We start from the raw sequence: 18,685 nt of genomic DNA, 5'->3' as shown, positions 1-18,685 counted from the left end.
GAAGTATGTGAGGTGATATGGAGGTATGTGAGGTTATAAGAAGATATGTGAGGTTATAAGGAGGTATGTGAGGTTATAAGAAGGTATGTGAGGTTATAAGGAAGTATGTGAGGTTATATGGAGGTATGTGAGGTTATAAGGAAGTATGTGAGGTGATATGGAGGTATGTGAGGTTATATGGAGGTATGTGAGGTTATATGGAGGTATGTGAGGTTATATGGAGGTATGTGAGGTTATATGGAGGTATGTGTGGTTATAAGGAAGTATGTGAGGTGATATGGAGGTTTGTGTGGTTATAAGGAAGTATGTGAGGTGATATGGAGGTATGTGAGGTTATAAGGAAGTATGTGAGGTTATATGGAGGTATGTGAGGTTATATGGAGGTTTGTGTGGTTATAAGGAGGTATGTGAGGTTATAAGGAAGTATGTGAGGTTATATGGAGGTATGTGAGGTTATAAGGAAGTATGTGAGGTGATATGGAGGTATGTGAGGTTATAAGGAAGTATGTGAGGTTATATGGAGGTATGTGAGGTTATATGGAGGTATGTGAGGTTATATGGAGGTATGTGTGGTTATAAGGAAGTATGTGAGGTTATATGGAGGTATGTGAGGTTATAAGGAAGTATGTGAGGTTATATGGAGGTATGTGAGGTTATATGGAGGTATGTGAGGTTATATGGAGGTATGTGAGGTGATATGGAGGTATGTGAGGTTATAAGGAAGTATGTGAGGTTATATGGAGGTATGTGAGGTTATAAGGAAGTATGTGAGGTGATATGGAGGTATGTGAGGTTATATGGAGGTATGTGAGGTTATATGGAGGTATGTGAGGTTATATGGAGGTATGTGAGGTTATATGGAGGTATGTGTGGTTATAAGGAAGTATGTGAGGTTATATGGAGGTATGTGAGGTTATATGGAGGTATGTGAGGTTATAAGGAAGTATGTGAGGTTATATGGAGGTATGTGAGGTTATATGGAGGTTTGTGTGGTTATAAGGAAGTATGTGAGGTGATATGGAGGTATGTGAGGTTATAAGGAAGTATGTGAGGTTATATGGAGGTATGTGAGGTTATATGGAGGTATGTGAGGTTATATGGAGGTATGTGAGGTGATATGGAGGTATGTGAGGTTATAAGGAAGTATGTGAGGTTATATGGAGGTATGTGAGGTTATAAGGAAGTATGTGAGGTTATATGGAGGTATGTGAGGTTATAAGGAAGTATGTGAGGTGATATGGAGGTATGTGAGGTTATATGGAGGTATGTGAGGTTATATGGAGGTATGTGAGGTTATATGGAGGTATGTGAGGTTATATGGAGGTATGTGAGGTTATATGGAGGTATGTGAGGTTATATGGAGGTATGTGTGGTTATAAGGAAGTATGTGAGGTGATATGGAGGTATGTGAGGTTATAAGGAAGTATGTGAGGTTATATGGAGGTATGTGAGGTTATAAGGAAGTATGTGAGGTGATATGGAGGTATGTGAGGTTATATGGAGGTATGTGAGGTTATATGGAGGTATGTGAGGTTATATGGAGGTATGTGTGGTTATAAGGAAGTATGTGAGGTTATATGGAGGTATGTGAGGTTATATGGAGGTATGTGAGGTTATAAGGAAGTATGTGAGGTTATATGGAGGTATGTGAGGTTATATGGAGGTATGTGAGGTGATATGGAGGTATGTGAGGTTATAAGGAAGTATGTGAGGTTATATGGAGGTATGTGAGGTTATAAGGAAGTATGTGAGGTGATATGGAGGTATGTGAGGTTATATGGAGGTATGTGAGGTTATATGGAGGTATGTGAGGTTATATGGAGGTATGTGTGGTTATAAGGAAGTATGTGAGGTTATATGGAGGTATGTGAGGTTATATGGAGGTATGTGAGGTTATAAGGAAGTATGTGAGGTTATATGGAGGTATGTGAGGTTATATGGAGGTATGTGTGGTTATATGGAGGTATGTGTGGTGATATGGAGGTATGTGAGGTGATATGGAGGTATGTGAGGTTATATGGAGGTATGTGAGGTTATAAGGAAGTATGTGAGGTGATATGGAGGTATGTGAGGTGATATGGAGGTATGTGAGGTTATATGGAGGTATGTGAGGTTATAAGGAAGTATGTGAGGTTATATGGAGGTATGTGAGGTTATATGGAGGTATGTGAGGTGATATGGAGGTATGTGAGGTTATATGGAGGTATGTGAGGTTATAAGGAAGTATGTGAGGTTATATGGAGGTATGTGTGGTTATATGGAGGTATGTGAGGTTATAAGGAAGTATGTGAGGTTATAAGGAAGTATGTGAGGTTATATGGAGGTATGTGAGGTGATATGGAGGTATGTGAGGTGATATGGAGGTATGTGAGGTTATATGGAGGTATGTGAGGTTATATGGAGGTATGTGAGGTTATAAGGAAGTATGTGAGGTTATATGGAGGTATGTGAGGTTATATGGAGGTATGTGTGGTTATATGGAGGTATGTGTGGTTATATGGAGGTATGTGAGGTTATATGGAGGTATGTGTGGTTATATGGAGGTATGTGTGGTTATATGGAGGAATGTGAGGTTATATGGAGGTATGTGAGGTGATATGGAGGTATGTGAGGTTATATGGAGGTATGTGAGGTTATAAGGAAGTATGTGAGGTGATATGGAGGTATGTGAGGTGATATGGAGGTATGTGAGGTTATAAGGAAGTATGTGAGGTTATATGGAGGTATGTGAGGTGATATGGAGGTATGTGAGGTTATATGGAGGTATGTGTGGTTATATGGAGATATGTGTGGTTATATGGAGGTATGTGAGGTTATATGGAGGTATGTGAGGTTATAAGGAAGTATGTGAGGTTATATGGAGGTATGTGAGGTGATATGGAGGTATGTGAGGTTATAAGGAAGTATGTGAGGTTATATGGAGGTATGTGAGGTGATATGGAGGTATGTGAGGTTATATGGAGGTATGTGTGGTTATATGGAGATATGTGTGGTTATATGGAGGTATGTGAGGTTATATGGAGGTATGTGAGGTTATAAGGAAGTATGTGAGGTTATATGGAGGTATGTGTGGTTATATGGAGGTATGTGAGGTTATATGGAGGTATGTGAGGTTATAAGGAAGTATGTGAGGTTATATGGAGGTATGTGAGGTGATATGGAGGTATGTGAGGTTATAAGGAAGTATGTGAGGTCATATGGAGGTATGTGAGGTTATAAGGAAGTATGTGAGGTTATATGGAGGTATGTGAGGTTATAAGAAGATATGTGAGTTTATAAGAAGGTATGTGGTTATATGGAGGCATCTGATGTTATACAGAGGTATATGGTTATATGGAGGTATGTGATGTTCAGGGGCACACCTATCATTAGTGCAGTCGCACAGGGGCTCCACTCCGCCTCCAAAACCGTAAACTGCTTCTGTCACAGACACATTATTGCACTGCATAAGGCCCATATACTGGTCCTGCACAAGAGCCTTTTCTGTCTGTGTCCGTCCCTGGTGAGGTTATATAGGAGGCTATATAGGGGCTCATATTGTATATAGGAGGCTATATAGGGGCTCATACTGTATATAGTAGGCTATATAGGGGCTCATATTGTATATAGGAGGCTATATAGGGGCTCATCTACTATATAATTGTCTAAGGGTCACTTCCGTCTTTCTGTCCTTCTGTCTGTCTGTCACGGATATTAATTGGTCGCGGCCTCTCTCTGTCATGGAAATCCAAGTCGCTGATTGGTCGCGGCAAAACAGCCACGGCCCACGACCAATCAGCGACGGGCGCTGTCCGGCGGCAAAATGGCCGCTCCTTCCTCCTCGCAGTCAGTGCCCGCTCCATACTCCCCGCAGTCAGCGCTCACACAGGGTTAATGGCAGCGCTAACGGACTGCGTTATGCCGCGGCGTAACGCACTCCGATAACGCTGCTATTAACCCTGTGTGACCAACTTTTTACTATTGATACTGCCTATGCAGCATCAATAGTAAAAAGAGCTAATGTTAAAAATAATAAAAAAAAATAAAAAATCGTTATATACTCACCGTCCTCCGGTGACCGCTCCATGCATTGCGGTCTCGCGAGATGATGACGTAACAGTCTACGTCATCATCTCGCGATACCTGTCATGAATCCCCAATGGCTAGGGATAGCACAGGACAAGCAAGGTACAAATAAATAACGGATGAGCTCTAGGGTGATGGAACCTGGGCTGACCGCTGCCCTACGCCTGACAAACGCAACTAGAGATAGCCAGGGAGCGTGCCTACGTTGGTTCTAGACGCCACGCACCAGCCTAAGAGCTAACTAGTACTGCAGAGAAAATAAAGACCTCACTTGCCTCCAGAGGGATGAACCCCAAAAGGTATAGTTGCCCCCCACATGTATTGACGGTGAAATGAGAGGAAGGCACACACATAGAGATGATATATATAGGTTTAGCTGTAAACTAGAAAGCAGAACGATACAAAAGGGGTCTGAGCGGTCAGCAAAAAACCCTAATCAAAAAACCATCCTGAGATTACAAGAACCCATGTGCCAACTCATGGCACATGGGGAGAACCTCAGTCCACTAGAGCTACCAGCTAGCATAGAGACATAATAAGCAAGCTGGACAAAAAACCAAACAACTGAAAATCAGCACTTAGCTTATCCTGAAAGATCTGGGAGCAGGTAGGCAGGAACCAAACAGAGCACATCTGAATACATTGATAGCCGGCAAGGGAATGACAGAAAGGCCAGGTAAAATAGGAAACACCCAGCCTCTGATGGACAGGTGGAAACCAAAGGCCGCAACCCACCAAAGTCACCCAGTACCAGCAGTAACCACCAGAGGGAGCCCACAAACAGAATCCACAACAGATACCGCAATGCACTCTTGAGACCGGAGCGCGCTTCGCCTGGATCCGGGGGCCAACGGAAGGTGAGTATATAACTATTTTTTATTTTAATTCTTTTTTTTAACAGGGATATGATGCCCACATTGCTATATACTACGTGGGCTGTGCAATATACTACATGGGCTGTGCAATATATTACGTGGGCTGTGCAATATACTGCATGGGCTGTGCGATATACTGCGTGGGCTGTGCAATGTACTACATGGGCTGTGCAATGTACTACGTGGGCTGTGCAATATACTACGTGGGCTGTGCAATATACTACGTGGGCTGTGCAATATACTACGTGGTCTGTGTTATACACTACGTGGGCTGTGCTATATACTGCGTGGGCTGTGCGATATACTACGAGGGCTGTGCTATATACTACGTGGCCTGTGTTATACACTACGTGGGCTGTGCGATATACTGCATGGGCTGTGCGATATACTGCGTGGGCTGTGCAATGTACTACATGGGCTGTGCAATGTACTACGTGGGCTGTGCAATATACTACGTGGGCTGTGCAATATACTACGTGGGCTGTGCAATATACTACGTGGTCTGTGTTATACACTACGTGGGCTGTGCTATATACTGCGTGGGCTGTGCGATATACTACGAGGGCTGTGCTATATACTACGTGGGCTATGCAATGTACTACGTGGGCTGTGCAATGTACTGCGTGGGCTGTGCAATATACTACGTGGCCTGTGCAATATATTACATGGCCTGTGCAATATACTACGTGGCCTGTGCAATATACTACGTGAGCTGTGCAATATACTACATGGGCTGTGCTATACACTATGTGGGCTGTGTTATACACTACGTGGCCTGTGTTATACACTACGTAGCCTGTGTTATACACTACGTGGCCTGTGTTATATACTGTGTGCGTGGGCTGTCATATACTACCTGGCTGTGTTATATTCTATGTGGGCTGTTATACACTCCGTGGGCTGTGCTATATACTACGTGGCTGTGCTATATACTACGTGGCCTGTGCAATATACTACATGGGCTGTGCAATATACTACATGGCTGTGCTATATACTACATGGGCTGTGTTATATACTAGGTGGCTGTGCTGTTGTGAACTCCGTTCTCGAACTCCCTCCTGTGGCCAGGAATGGTACTTCTGTGAGTTCTGTCCGTGGACTCCCTCTGGTGGCTGAAAGTGGAGCTGCTGGTCTGGAAGTGGCTTCCTCAGCTGCATCGTTTAGGACTGGGCTGGTTCCTCTATTTAACTCCGCTCAGATCATTACTTGATGCCGGCTGTCAATGTATCAGTACTGGTTCAGATCTCTCTTGGATCTTTCTGATGTCCTGTTTACTTCAACAGAAGCTAAGTCCCTGCTAAGCTCATTTGTTGTTTATTTGTGTGCTCAATATATTTCTGAGTACCTGTTAAGTTTCTGTCCAGCTGGTTATCATGATTTAGTTTTGCTAGCTGGAAGCTCTGGGTTGCAGAGTGGCACCACCGCACCGTGAGTCGGTGCGGGGGGGTCTTTTTGCACACTCTGCGTGGCTTTTGTAGATTTTTGTGCTGACCGCAAAGATCCCTTTATCTATACTCTGTCTATTTAGTAAGACTGGCCTCCTTTGCTGAAACCTGTTTTCATTTCTGTGTTTGTACCTTCCTCTTAATTCACAGTTAATATATGTGGGGGCTGCCTTTTTCCTTTGGGGAATTTCTCTGAGGTAAGTGAGGCTTTGTTTCTCTTTAGGGGTAGTTACCTCTCAGGCTGTGAAGAGTCGTCTAGGCAGAGTCAGGCACGATCCACGGCTAATTCTCGTGTGTGTGATAATAGGATTAGGGTTGCGGTCAGCAGAGCTCCCACTTCCCAGAGCTCGTCCTATTTTGCAGTTTGACTATCAGGTCATTCCAGGTGCTCCTAACCACCAGGTCCATAACACTGTGCTATATACTCCGTGGGCTGTGCTATATACTACGTGGCTGTGCTATATACTATGTGGCTGTGCAATATACTACGTGGCTGCTATTTACTACGTGGGCTGTTATATACTACGTGGCTGTGCTATAAACTACATGGCCGGCCGCGAACAATCAGCGACAGGTGCAGCTGAATCCTGTGTATTCAATGTATTATTCTAAAGTCTTCATAAATAAACTACATACATATTCTAGAATACCCGATGCGTTAGAATCAGGCCACCATCTAGTAGTGTATATAACAGGCTATATACAGGATCATACTGTATATAGGAGGCTTTGTGGGGGCTCATACTGTGTATAGAAGGCTATATGGGGCTCATACTGTATACAGGAAGTTATACGAGTGCTCATACTGTATCTAGGTAGCTATATGTTGGCTCATACTGTAAATAGGGGGCTATATGTGGTTCATACTGTGTATAGGGAGCTAAATTTAAATTGTTTTATTGCTATGGTTTACATGTATAGGGGCCCCATAGGTTGATTGCTTTGGTTGTTGATTGAGGAGTCTATGTGGGAACTCATATTGTATGGAGGGGGCTATTTGGGGGCTCATATTGTATGCACGAAGCTATGTGGGAGCTCATATTATATATATGGGGCTATGTGGGTACTCATATTGTATGTAGGGGCTATGTGGGGGCTCTTATTGTATGTAGGGGGCTATGTGAGGGCTCATATTATATGTAGGAGGCTATGTGGGGGCTCATATTGTATGTAGGAAGCTATGTGGGGGCTCATATTGTATGTAAGAGGCTATGTGGGGGTCATATTGTATGTAGGGGGGCTATGTGGGGGCTCATATTGTGTGTAGGGGTTATTTCAGGGGGCTCATTGTATGTAGGGGGGCTATGTGGGGCTAATATTGTATGTAGGGGGCTATGTGGGAGCTCATTATATGTAGGGGCTATGTGGGGGCTCATATTGTGTGTAGAGGGTTATTTCGGGGGGCTCATATTGTATGTAGGGAGCTATGTGGGGCTCATTGTATGTAGGGGGCTATGTGGGAGCTTATTGTATGTAGGGGCTATGTGGAGGCTTATATTGTGTGTAGGGGGCTATATGGGGGCTCATATTGTATTTAGGGGGCTATGTGGGGGGCTCATGTTGTATTTAGGGCGCTATGTCGGGGCTCATATTGTATGTATGGGGCTATGTGGGAGCTCATATTGTATGTAGGGGGCTCATATTGCATGTACGGGGCTATATGGGGGCTCATATTGTATGTTGGGGGCTATGTCGGGCTCATATTTTATGTAGGGGGCTCATATTGTATGTACGAGGCTATGTGGGGGCTCATTGTATTTACGGGGCTATGTGGGGGCTCATATTGTATGTTGGGGGCTATGTGGGGGCTCATATTTTATGTAGGGGGCTATGTGGGGGCTCATATTATATTTACTGGGCTATGTGGGGGGTTATATTGTATGTCTGTGGCTATGTGGGGGCTCATATTGTATGTAGGGGGCTATGTGGGAGCTCAAATTGTTTGTAGGGGACTCATATTGTATGTTTGGGGCTGTGTGGGGGCTCATATTGTATGTAAGGGGCTATGTGGGGGGCTCATGTTGTATTTAGGGCGCTATGTCGGGGCTCATATTGTATGTATGGGGCTATGTGGAGCTCATATTGTATGTAGGGGGCTCATATTGTATGTACGGGGCTATATGGGGCTCATATTGTATGTTGGGGGCTATGTGGGGGCTCATATTTTATGTAGGGGGCTATGTGGGGGCTCATATTGTATGTACGGGGCTATGTGGGGCTTATATTGTATGTATGTGGCTATGTGGGGGATCATATTGTATGTAGGGGACTCATATTGTATGTTCGGGGCTGTGTGGGGGCTCATATTTTATGTATGTGGCTATGTGGGGGCTCATAGTATGTATAGGGCTATGTGGGGGCTCATATTGTATGTAAGGGGCTATGTGGGGGGCTCATGTTGTATTTAGGGCGCTATGTCGGGGCTCATATTGTATGTATGGGGCTATGTGGGAGCTCATATTGTATGTAGGGGGCTCATATTGTATGTACGGGGCTATATGGGGGCTCATATTGTTTGTTGGGGCTCATATTTTATGTAGGGGGCGATGTGGGGGCTCATATTGTATGTACGGGGCTATGTGGGGGCTCATATTGTATTTACGGGGCTATGTGGGGGCTTATATTGTATGTATGTGGCTATGTGGGGGCTCATATTGTATGTAGGGGGCTATGTGGGAGCTCATATTGTATGTAGGGGGCTCATATTGTATGTACGGGGCTATATGGGGGCTCATATTGTATGTTGGGGCTCATATTTTATGTAGGGGGCGATGTGGGGGCTCATATTGTATGTACGGGGCTATGTGGGGGCTCATATTGTATTTACGGGGCTATGTGGGGGCTTATATTGTATGTATGTGGCTATGTGGGGGCTCATATTGTATATAGGGGGCTATGTGGGGGCTCATATTGTATGTAGGGGGCTATGTGGGGAGCTCATATTGTATGTAGGGGACTCATATTGTATGTTCGGGGCTGTGTGGGGGGCTCATAGTATGTATGGGGCTATGTGGGGGCTCATATTGTATGTAAGGGTCTATGTGGGGGGCACATATTGTATGTAAGGAGCTATGTGGGGGCTCATATTGTATGTATGGAGCTACGTGGGGGCTCATATTGTATGTACGGGGCTATGTGGGGGCTCGTATGTAAGGGGCTATGTGGGGGCTCATATTGTATGTACGGGGCTATGTGGGGGCTCGTATGTAAGGGGCTATGTGGGGGCTCATATTGTATGTAGGGGCTCATATTGTATGTAAGGGGCTATGTGGGGGGCTTATATTGTATGTACGGAGCTATGTGGGGGCCAGGGCTCATATTGTATTTAAGGGGCTATGTGGGGGACTCATATTGTATGTAGGGGCTATGTGGTGGGTCATATTGTATGTAGGGGCTATGTGGGGGGCTCATTGTATGTACAGGGCTATAGGGGGGCTCATATTGTATGTAGGGGCTATGTGGTGGGTCATACTGTATATAGGTGGATGTCAGCATACTTAATTCTGCCCAATATTAAGTCATACAATTATTATTTTTTTTTTATATTAATATGAAGTAAAATTAATTTCAGCCCATTGGTTCGGGCTCCACAATAGTCATCGTCTCTCATGTGGCCCCTGGGGAACATTAATATTTATACTGCCGTACATGGGGTAAACATTTGCGCTCCTCACTCCCCTATCTGACGTGTTCCGTGTACGGCGGTGCCCCCACCGGTGCGTTACTCACACGATCCATCCTACTATGTGATCATATAACCGGAGAGGTTTCGTGTCCGTCTACGAGACTCCTCGCGTCTGCGCCCTCCCCCGTCCTCATGTATACAGTGTATATATATATATAAATATATACATATACACCTGCATCGTTATCCAGGGCGTGAGAATTCTGCTCTTTCATACTTCGATGACCCAATCTCAGTGATAATTACCGGGTGTGAGCCGCGTCCCGTCAGACCTGATTCAGCGCGATATTCAGGGTGCGGCTGGATTTTCAAAGATGGCGGCTCCTTCCTCAGCAATCACTTTCCCACGATGTCTCATCATTTTACTTATTTACATGCTGTTTGTGCCCCGGGTTTAACCCTTTACATTGCAAATGCCATTTTTATTTCATGTTGTGCTGTGATTCAGGTACAGGACGCGCTCGCCGAGCGGCCATTATAAAGTGTATATATGGGGAGGAGAATACGCACGGTGTAGTATGTGTCACCCCAACACTGCCACGACGCGCGTCACCTACCCAACTGGTTGGAGGAGATCCGAGCGGCGGGGAGGACGTTTTCTAATGGCGGTGTGATGAGACGGCCGGTGGTGGCAGCAATATCCGGGTCTGGTCGCCCCTAGATGACGTCACACTGACTCCGGATCTGAATCAGCTCCTTCTCCTATATCTAGTAGCTTTTACTAGAACACGTGCATGTCACAACTTAAAGGGAATTTTATATATCTTAAAGGGACACCCTAAATAGTGAACGCTCCCTGTGCCGTGGTGTGACACATTGTACGCCCCCCATAATTAGTGCACGATCATCAATAATTATCTAATAAACGTTGCATTCCACTTTCTCACATGGCTGCTTGCTGTCAGTGAATCTGACCCTTATTATTGAAAATTGTCTCTTCAGAGAGGAAGTGAAGTAGAACTCTAGTGCCACCTATTGGAAGTAGCAATCCTAAAAGTCAATGTCGACCCTTTAACGAGCCTCGTCACATAGGATAATAGTCAAACCAGAATCTCAATTTCCATTGCGGCTTTAAGTCTCCTCATCTCCGAGGAGAAACGAGACTTCTGGGAAATCCTTCTTTGGCTACGTTCACATTTGCGTTGTGCGCCGCAGCGTCGGCGCCGCAGCGCACAACGCAAACATAAACGCGGCAAAACGCACGCTAAAACGCTGCGTTTTGCGCCGCATGCGTCGTTTTTGCCCGCAAGTTGGACGCAAAAAAAATGCAACTTGAAGCGTTTCTTGCGTCCAACGCTTGCGGCCATGCGGCGCAAAACGCAGCACAACGCATGTCCATGCGCCCCCATGTTAAGTATAGGGGCGCATGACGCATGCGGCGCCGCTGCGGCGCCCGACGCTGCGGCGCTGACCGCAAATGTGAACGTAGCCTTATTGATACATTTAGGAAGTTTGTTCCCTTTGTCTCCACAATCCTCTCTGGACTCCACATTGACACATTGTAGCAAACTCTGAGGATGGGGGGGAATGTTTGGTCTGCGTCTCCGAGAATTGTCAGGACTCATCAGGTCTCGCCTTGCTTTGGCTTATATTAGGGAATTGTCCTATAAGCAGCTGCATATTATTCTGTGGATCAGCGTTTTCCCTGTGACACAACTACAACTCTCAGCATGCCCTCACTGCCGCTGGCTAACGATGGGAAAAGCTCTGGCTCCACCATACAGAAAAGAGAATTGCTTATATAGCAACTCCCAAATCAACCAAGAGGACGCAGAAAATAACAACGGAGGCTTCATGGTGAGAAAACGACACAAAGCTCAAAACTTTATTATACAGCAGAGAACTCAGAAAGTGAAGGATGGGATTAGATACACTGCTCAGCAGACAGTATCACACAGGATGGGATTAGATACACTGCTCAGCAGTCAGTATCACACAGGATAGGATTAGATACACAGCTCAGCAGTCAGTATCACACAGGGGAGGATTAGATACACGGCTCAGCAGTCAGTATCACACAGGAGAGGATTAGATACACGGCTCAGCAGTCAGTATCACACAGGAGAGGATTAGATACACGGCTCAGCAGTCAGTATCACACAGGAGAGGATTAGATACACGGCTCAGCAGTCAGTATCACACAGGAGAGGATTAGATACACGGCTCAGCAGTCAGTATCACACAGGAGAGGATTAGATACACGGCTCAGCAGTCAGTATCACACAGGAGAGGATTAGATACACAGCTCAGCAGTCAGTATCACACAGGAGAGGATTAGATACACGGCTCAGCAGTCAGTATCACACAGGATAGGATTAGATACACGGCTCAGCAGTCAGTATCACACAGGAGAGGATTAGATACACAGCTCAGCGGTCAGTATCACACAGGAGAGGATTAGATACACGGCTCAGCAGTCAGTATCACACAGGAGAGGATTAGATACACGGCTCAGCAGTCAATATCACACAGGAGAGGATTAGATACACGGCTCAGCAGTCAGTATCACACAGGAGAGGATTAGATACACGGCTCAGCAGTCAGTATCACACAGGAGAGGATTAGATACACGGCTCAGCAGACAGTATCACACAGGAGAGGATTAGATACACGGCTCAGCAGACAGTATCACATAGGGGAGGATTAGATACACAGCTCAGCAGTCAGTATCACACAGGATAGGATTAGATACACGGCTCAGCAAACAGTATCACACAGGAGAGGATTAGATACACGGCTCAGCAGGCAGTATCACACAGGAGAGGATTAGATACACAGCTCAGCAGTCAGTATCACACAGGATAGGATTAGATACACGGCTCAGCAAACAGTATCACACAGGAGAGGATTAGATACACGGCTCAGCAGGCAGTATCACACAGGAGAGGATTAGATACACGGCTCAGCAGACAGTATCACACAGGAGAGGATTAGATACACGGCTCAGCAAACAATCACACAGGTAAGGATTAGATACATGGCTCAGAAGTCAGTATCAGAGGATAGGATTAGATACACGGCTCAGCAGTCAGTATCACACAGGATAGGATTAGATACACGGCTCAGCAGTCAGTATCACACAGGATAGGATTAGATATACGGCTCAGCAGTCAGTATCACACAGGAGAGGATTAGATACACGGCTCAGCAGACAGTATCACACAGGAGAGGATTAGATACACGGCTCAGCAGACAGTATCACACAGGGGAGGATTAGATACACAGCTCAGCAGTCAGTATCACACAGGAGAGGATTAGATACACGGCTCAGCAGGCAGTATCACACAGGAGAGGATTAGATACACGGCTCAGCAGTCAGTATCACACAGGAGAGGATTAGATACACGGCTCAGCAGTCAGTATCACACAGGATAGGATTAGATATACGGCTCAGCAGTCAGTATCACACAGGAGAGGATTAGATACACGGCTCAGCAAACAGTATCACACAGGAGAGGATTAGATACACGGCTCAGCAGTCAGTATCACACAGGAGAGGATTAGATACACGGCTCAGCAAACAATCACACAGGTAAGGATTAGATACATGGCTCAGCAGTCAGTATCACACAGGATAGGATTAGATATACGGCTCAGCAGTCAGTATCACACAGGAGAGGATTAGATACACGGCTCAGCAAACAGTATCACACAGGAGAGGATTAGATACACGGCTCAGCAGTCAGTATCACACAGGAGAGGATTAGATACACAGTCGATCAAAGGGCAATTATCAAGTAGAGATTCCAATAATATCCTGATACAAAAGAATGGAAATAATAACAAAATGTTTCCTGAAAAGCAACAAAAAGTTGATCAAAATTAAAATAAAATAACAAAAAGCAGCAATAAAAAAATAATTCATGAGAAAATAAATAAGAAATTAAAAAATGTTATAACAGTTAAAAATAAATAATTTACAAAAAAAGGTAAAAAAAATGATAGTAAATAAAAAGATCTAAATAACAAGGAATTACAAATGTTTTATACAAATATTAACAAATATATATTACAAATAGAAATCGGTTAGAAAAAAATTAAAATAATTTAAAGAATCATTATTTAAACTAAAATAGAAATGTAAATGAAAAATTAATATAAAAAGTTGCTTAAAAATAAGAACCTTTAAAATCAAAAGGTGATTTTTGTCCAGGGTCTGCGAGTGTGACATAAAGGAGAATCAAAATAAGGAGATAAAGAAAATAAAAAAGTAAAAAAAAATAAAAATAAATCTCTTCTTCCTCTTAGTCTCAGCGTCATACCTCTTCTGCAGGACATGAAATCTCTTGTGTCTCTGTACAAGTAATGGCAATCAGGAACGATGAGCCTCTCCTTACAGACGCCTCTCCTTACAGACCCCTCTCCTTACAGACCCCTCTCCTTACAGACGCCTCTCCTTACAGACCCCTCTCCTTACAGACCCCTCTCCTTACAGACGCCTCTCCTTACAGACGCCTCTCCTTACAGACGCCTCTCCTTACAGACGCCTCTCCTTACAGACCCCTCTCCTTACAGACCCCTCTCCTTACAGACCCCTCTCCTTACAGACCCCTCTCCTTACAGACCCCTCTCCTTGCAGACCCCTCTCCTTACAGACTCCTCTCCTTACAGACCCCTCTCCTTACAGACTCCCCTCCTTACAGACTCCTCTCCTTACAGACTCCTCTCCTTACAGACCCCTCTCCTTACAGACCCCTCTCCTTACAGACCCCTCTCCTTACAGACCCCTCTCCTTACAGACCCCTCTCCTTACAGACCCCTCTCCTTACAGACCCCTCTCCTTACAGACGCCTCTCCTTACAGACGCCTCTCCTTACAGACGCCTCTCCTTACAGACCCCTCTCCTTACAGACTCCCCTCCTTACAGACTCCCCTCCTTACAGACTCCTCTCCTTACAGACTCCCCTCCTTGCAGACTCCTCTCGTTACAGACTCCTCTCCTTACAGACCCCTCTCCTTGCAGACTCCTCTCCTTACAGACCCCTCTCCTTACAGACTCCTCTCCTTACAGACCCCTCTCCTTACAGACTCCCCTCCTTACAGACTTCTCTCCTTACAGACGCCTCTCCTTACAGACTCCCCTCCTTACAGACTCCTCTCCTTACAGACTCGCTGGTTCTGCCTCCTCCTCATTTTATACTAAATAGTTTCTGTTTCTTTTGGATACATCTGACATGGTGTAGGAGAACGACACCTGTCGGCGCCCCACCCCGTCACTCACCTGTGCTCTCTGAGGTTTGCCACTGGAGTTTCGGTGACCTGACTGTTCTGCCAAGAACATAAGCAGAAAGCCAAGCCACACAAGGGCTGGTGATTTTTTTTTTACTTATTTGCCAAATCTTATGTGGTGCCTTTGTATGCGGCATACTACTGTGTGGTGATCTCATATGGACATACATTACTAGGTGTAGGTGTTCCATAAGGTTACAGTACTGTGTGGGAATATCATATGTGGGAGCATCAAATGGGGACACTGTACTGTGTGGGTGCATCATATGGGGGCACTGTACTGTGTGGGAGCATCATATGGGGGCACTGTACTGTGTGGGAACATCATATGGGGGCACTGCACTGTGTGGGAGCATCATATGGGGGCATTGTACTGTGCAGGAACATCATATGGGGGCACTGTACTGTGTGGGAGCATCATATAGGGGCACTGTACTGTGTGGGAGCATCATATGGGGGCACTGTACTGTGTGTGGGAGCATCATATGGGGCACGGTACTGTGTGGGAACATCATATAGGGGCATTGTACCGTGCAGGAACATCATATGGGGGCACTGTACTGTGTGGGTGCATCATATGGCGGCACTGTACTTTGTGAGAGCATCATATGGGGGCACTGTACTGTGTGGGAGCATCATATGGGGGCACTGTACTGTGTGGGAGCATCATATGGGGGCACTGTACTGTGTGGGAGCATCATATGGGGGCATTGTACTGTGTGGGAGCATCATATAGGGGCATTGTACTGCGTGGTGGAGCATCATATAGGGGCATTGTACTGTGTGGGAGCATCATATGGGGGCATTGTACTGCGTGGGAGCATCATATGGGGGCATTATACTGTGTGGGAACATATGGGGGCATTGTACTGTGTGGGAGCATCATATGGGGGCATTGTACTGTGTGGGGACATATGGGGGCATTGTACTGTGTGGGAGCATCATATGGGGGCATTGTACTGTGTGGGAGCATCATATAGGGGCATTGTACTGTGTGGGAACATATGGGGGCATTGTACTGTGTGGGAGCATCATATAGGGGCATTGTACTGCGTGGTGGAGCATCATATGGGGGCACTGTACTGTGTGGGAGCATCATATGGGGGCACTGTACTGTGTGGGAGCATCATATGGGGGCACTGTACTGTGTGGGAGCATCATATGGGGGCATTGTACTGTGTGGGAGCATCATATGGGGGCATTGTACTGCGTGGGAGCATCATATGGGGGCACTGTACTGTGTGGGAGCATCATATGGGGGCACTGTACTGTGTGGGAGCATAATACAGGGGCATTGTACTGTGTGGGAGCATCATATAGGGGCATTGTACTGCGTGGTGGAGCATCATATAGGGTGTAGCAAAGTCAGATAGAACTGGGTTACATCCTAGCATTGCAAGTTTTGATTCAATGCACCTTTTTTTTTTTTACGCCCAGGCCCTGTGATCACTAGGTGGGTGTCAGTCTGCTGGATATTGAGCAGTCAACTGCTAGTGAATGATCAGCCAAAATGTGAGCTAGGCTACAGCAGGGAGAGAGACGTGCCGTGGTCTCTGAATGGAGACTGCATGGGTCAGCTGGGAAAGCTGAGCAGTCTGTGTGTTGGAGCTGCGGAGAACATGTGGAAGCTGCAGTCTGTACAGTGTGAACTGTGCCTGGAGTTGAACACTTGGCGCTGGAAGCTGCTGGAGATCAGGCTGAAGGTGATATCGTGACTGGAGGGATTGTGCTCCTGCTGTTTATAAAGTTTGCTCTGGGAGAAAGTATTGTAATCTGTTTAGGTGAGCCTGCACTGACAGATCTGTACCTGCTGAATTACCGGTTTATTTTCTGTTTTTTGTACTGAATTCCTTGGAGTTTTCTGAAAGTAATAAAACTGCAGCTGTTTGGACCAAACCGCCTGGCCTGTGTGAACGCTACCTAATGCCTGAGAGCGCGAATCCCTACAAGGGGCAGAGTTCTGTTTATGGAGGCATAATGCTGAGCGTTTGGGTGTATGTACAATACAAGGTGTGAGGGGTCATATAGAGTATAACAGTATATGAGGGGGCTCTAGGGGCGTCATACTGCATAAAAGTGGTATTGCACTGTGTGGAAACACTATGGGGCTTCTCTGGGGGCACGGTTTCTATTGGAGCGCTTAAACGGATAGGAAAAGATGAGAGGTATAGCTTAGCTTCCAAAATATTTGTGCCAAAAAAATAACCTTCTTTCCTGATCATTAGGAGATGGGACATATGGCCCAAATCAGATAGTGCCCTCATTTACTGTGCTTCAACTAATGGTCTCCCTATATACAGTGCCTGCAGTATATACAGAGCCTGCAATATATACAGTGCCTTCAGTATACACAGTGCCTGCAGTATACACAGAGCCTGCAGTATACACAGAGCCTGCAGTATATACAGTGCCTGCAGAATATACAGTGCATGCAGTATATACACAGAGCCTGCAGTATACACAGTGCCTGCAGTATATACAGTGCCTGCAGTATACAGAGTGCCTGCAGTATATACAGTGCCTGCAGTATATACAGAGCCTGCAGTATACACAGTGCCTGCAGTATACACAGAGCCTGCAGTATATACAGAGCCTGCAGAATATACAGTGCATGCAGTATATACACAGAGCCTGCGGTATACACAGTGCCTGCAGTATACACAGTGCCTGCAGTATACACAGTGCCTGCAGTATACACAGTGCCTGCAGTATATACAGAGCCTGCAGTATACACAGTGCCTGCAGTATACACAGAGCCTGCAGTATACACAGTGCCTGCAGTATACACAGAGCCTGCAGTATACACAGTGCCTGCAGTATAAACAGTGCCTGCAGTATACACAGTGCCTGCAGAATATACAGAGCCTGCAGTATACACAGAGCCTGCAGAATACAGAGCCTGCAGAATATACAGAGCCTGCAGAATATACAGTGCCTGCAGAATATACAGTGCACGCAGTATATACACAGAGCCTGCAGTATATACAGTGCCTGCAGTATACACATAGCCTGCAATATATACAGTGCCTGCAGTATATACAGAGCCTGCAATATATACAGTGCCTGCAGTATACAGAGTGCCTGCAGTATACAGAGTGCCTGTAGTATACACAGTGCCTGCAGTATATACAGTGCCTGCAGTATATACAGAGCCTGCAGTATATACAGTGCCTTCAGTATACACAGTGCCTGCAGTATACACAGAGCCTGCAATATATACAGTGCCTGCAGTATACACAGAGCCTGCAGTATATACAGAGCCTGCAATATATACAGTGCCTGCAGTATACACAGTGCCTGCAGTATATACAGTGCCTGCAGTATATACAGTGCCTGCAGTATATACAGAGCCTGCAGTATATACAGTGCCTTCAGTATACACAGTG

At 45.6% G+C, this 18,685-nt stretch overlaps 1 long non-coding RNA gene across 1 annotated transcript in view; it reads right to left on the bottom strand.

Moving 5' to 3' along the window:
* The window catches only part of LOC143784454 (uncharacterized), a 34,687-nt gene extending 23,951 nt beyond the window's left edge, over window positions 1-10,736 (bottom strand). The window contains exon 1 of the long non-coding RNA XR_013217787.1: window positions 10,628-10,736. This is a non-coding gene — a long non-coding RNA (uncharacterized LOC143784454). The remainder of the gene's footprint in view (window positions 1-10,627) is intronic.
* Window positions 10,737-18,685: the final 7,949 nt, after the last annotated feature.

This window comes from Ranitomeya variabilis, chromosome 7 (assembly GCF_051348905.1).
Source record: "Ranitomeya variabilis isolate aRanVar5 chromosome 7, aRanVar5.hap1, whole genome shotgun sequence".
NCBI lineage: Eukaryota > Metazoa > Chordata > Amphibia > Anura > Dendrobatidae > Ranitomeya > Ranitomeya variabilis.
This window is presented reverse-complemented; position numbering and strand designations above follow the sequence as displayed.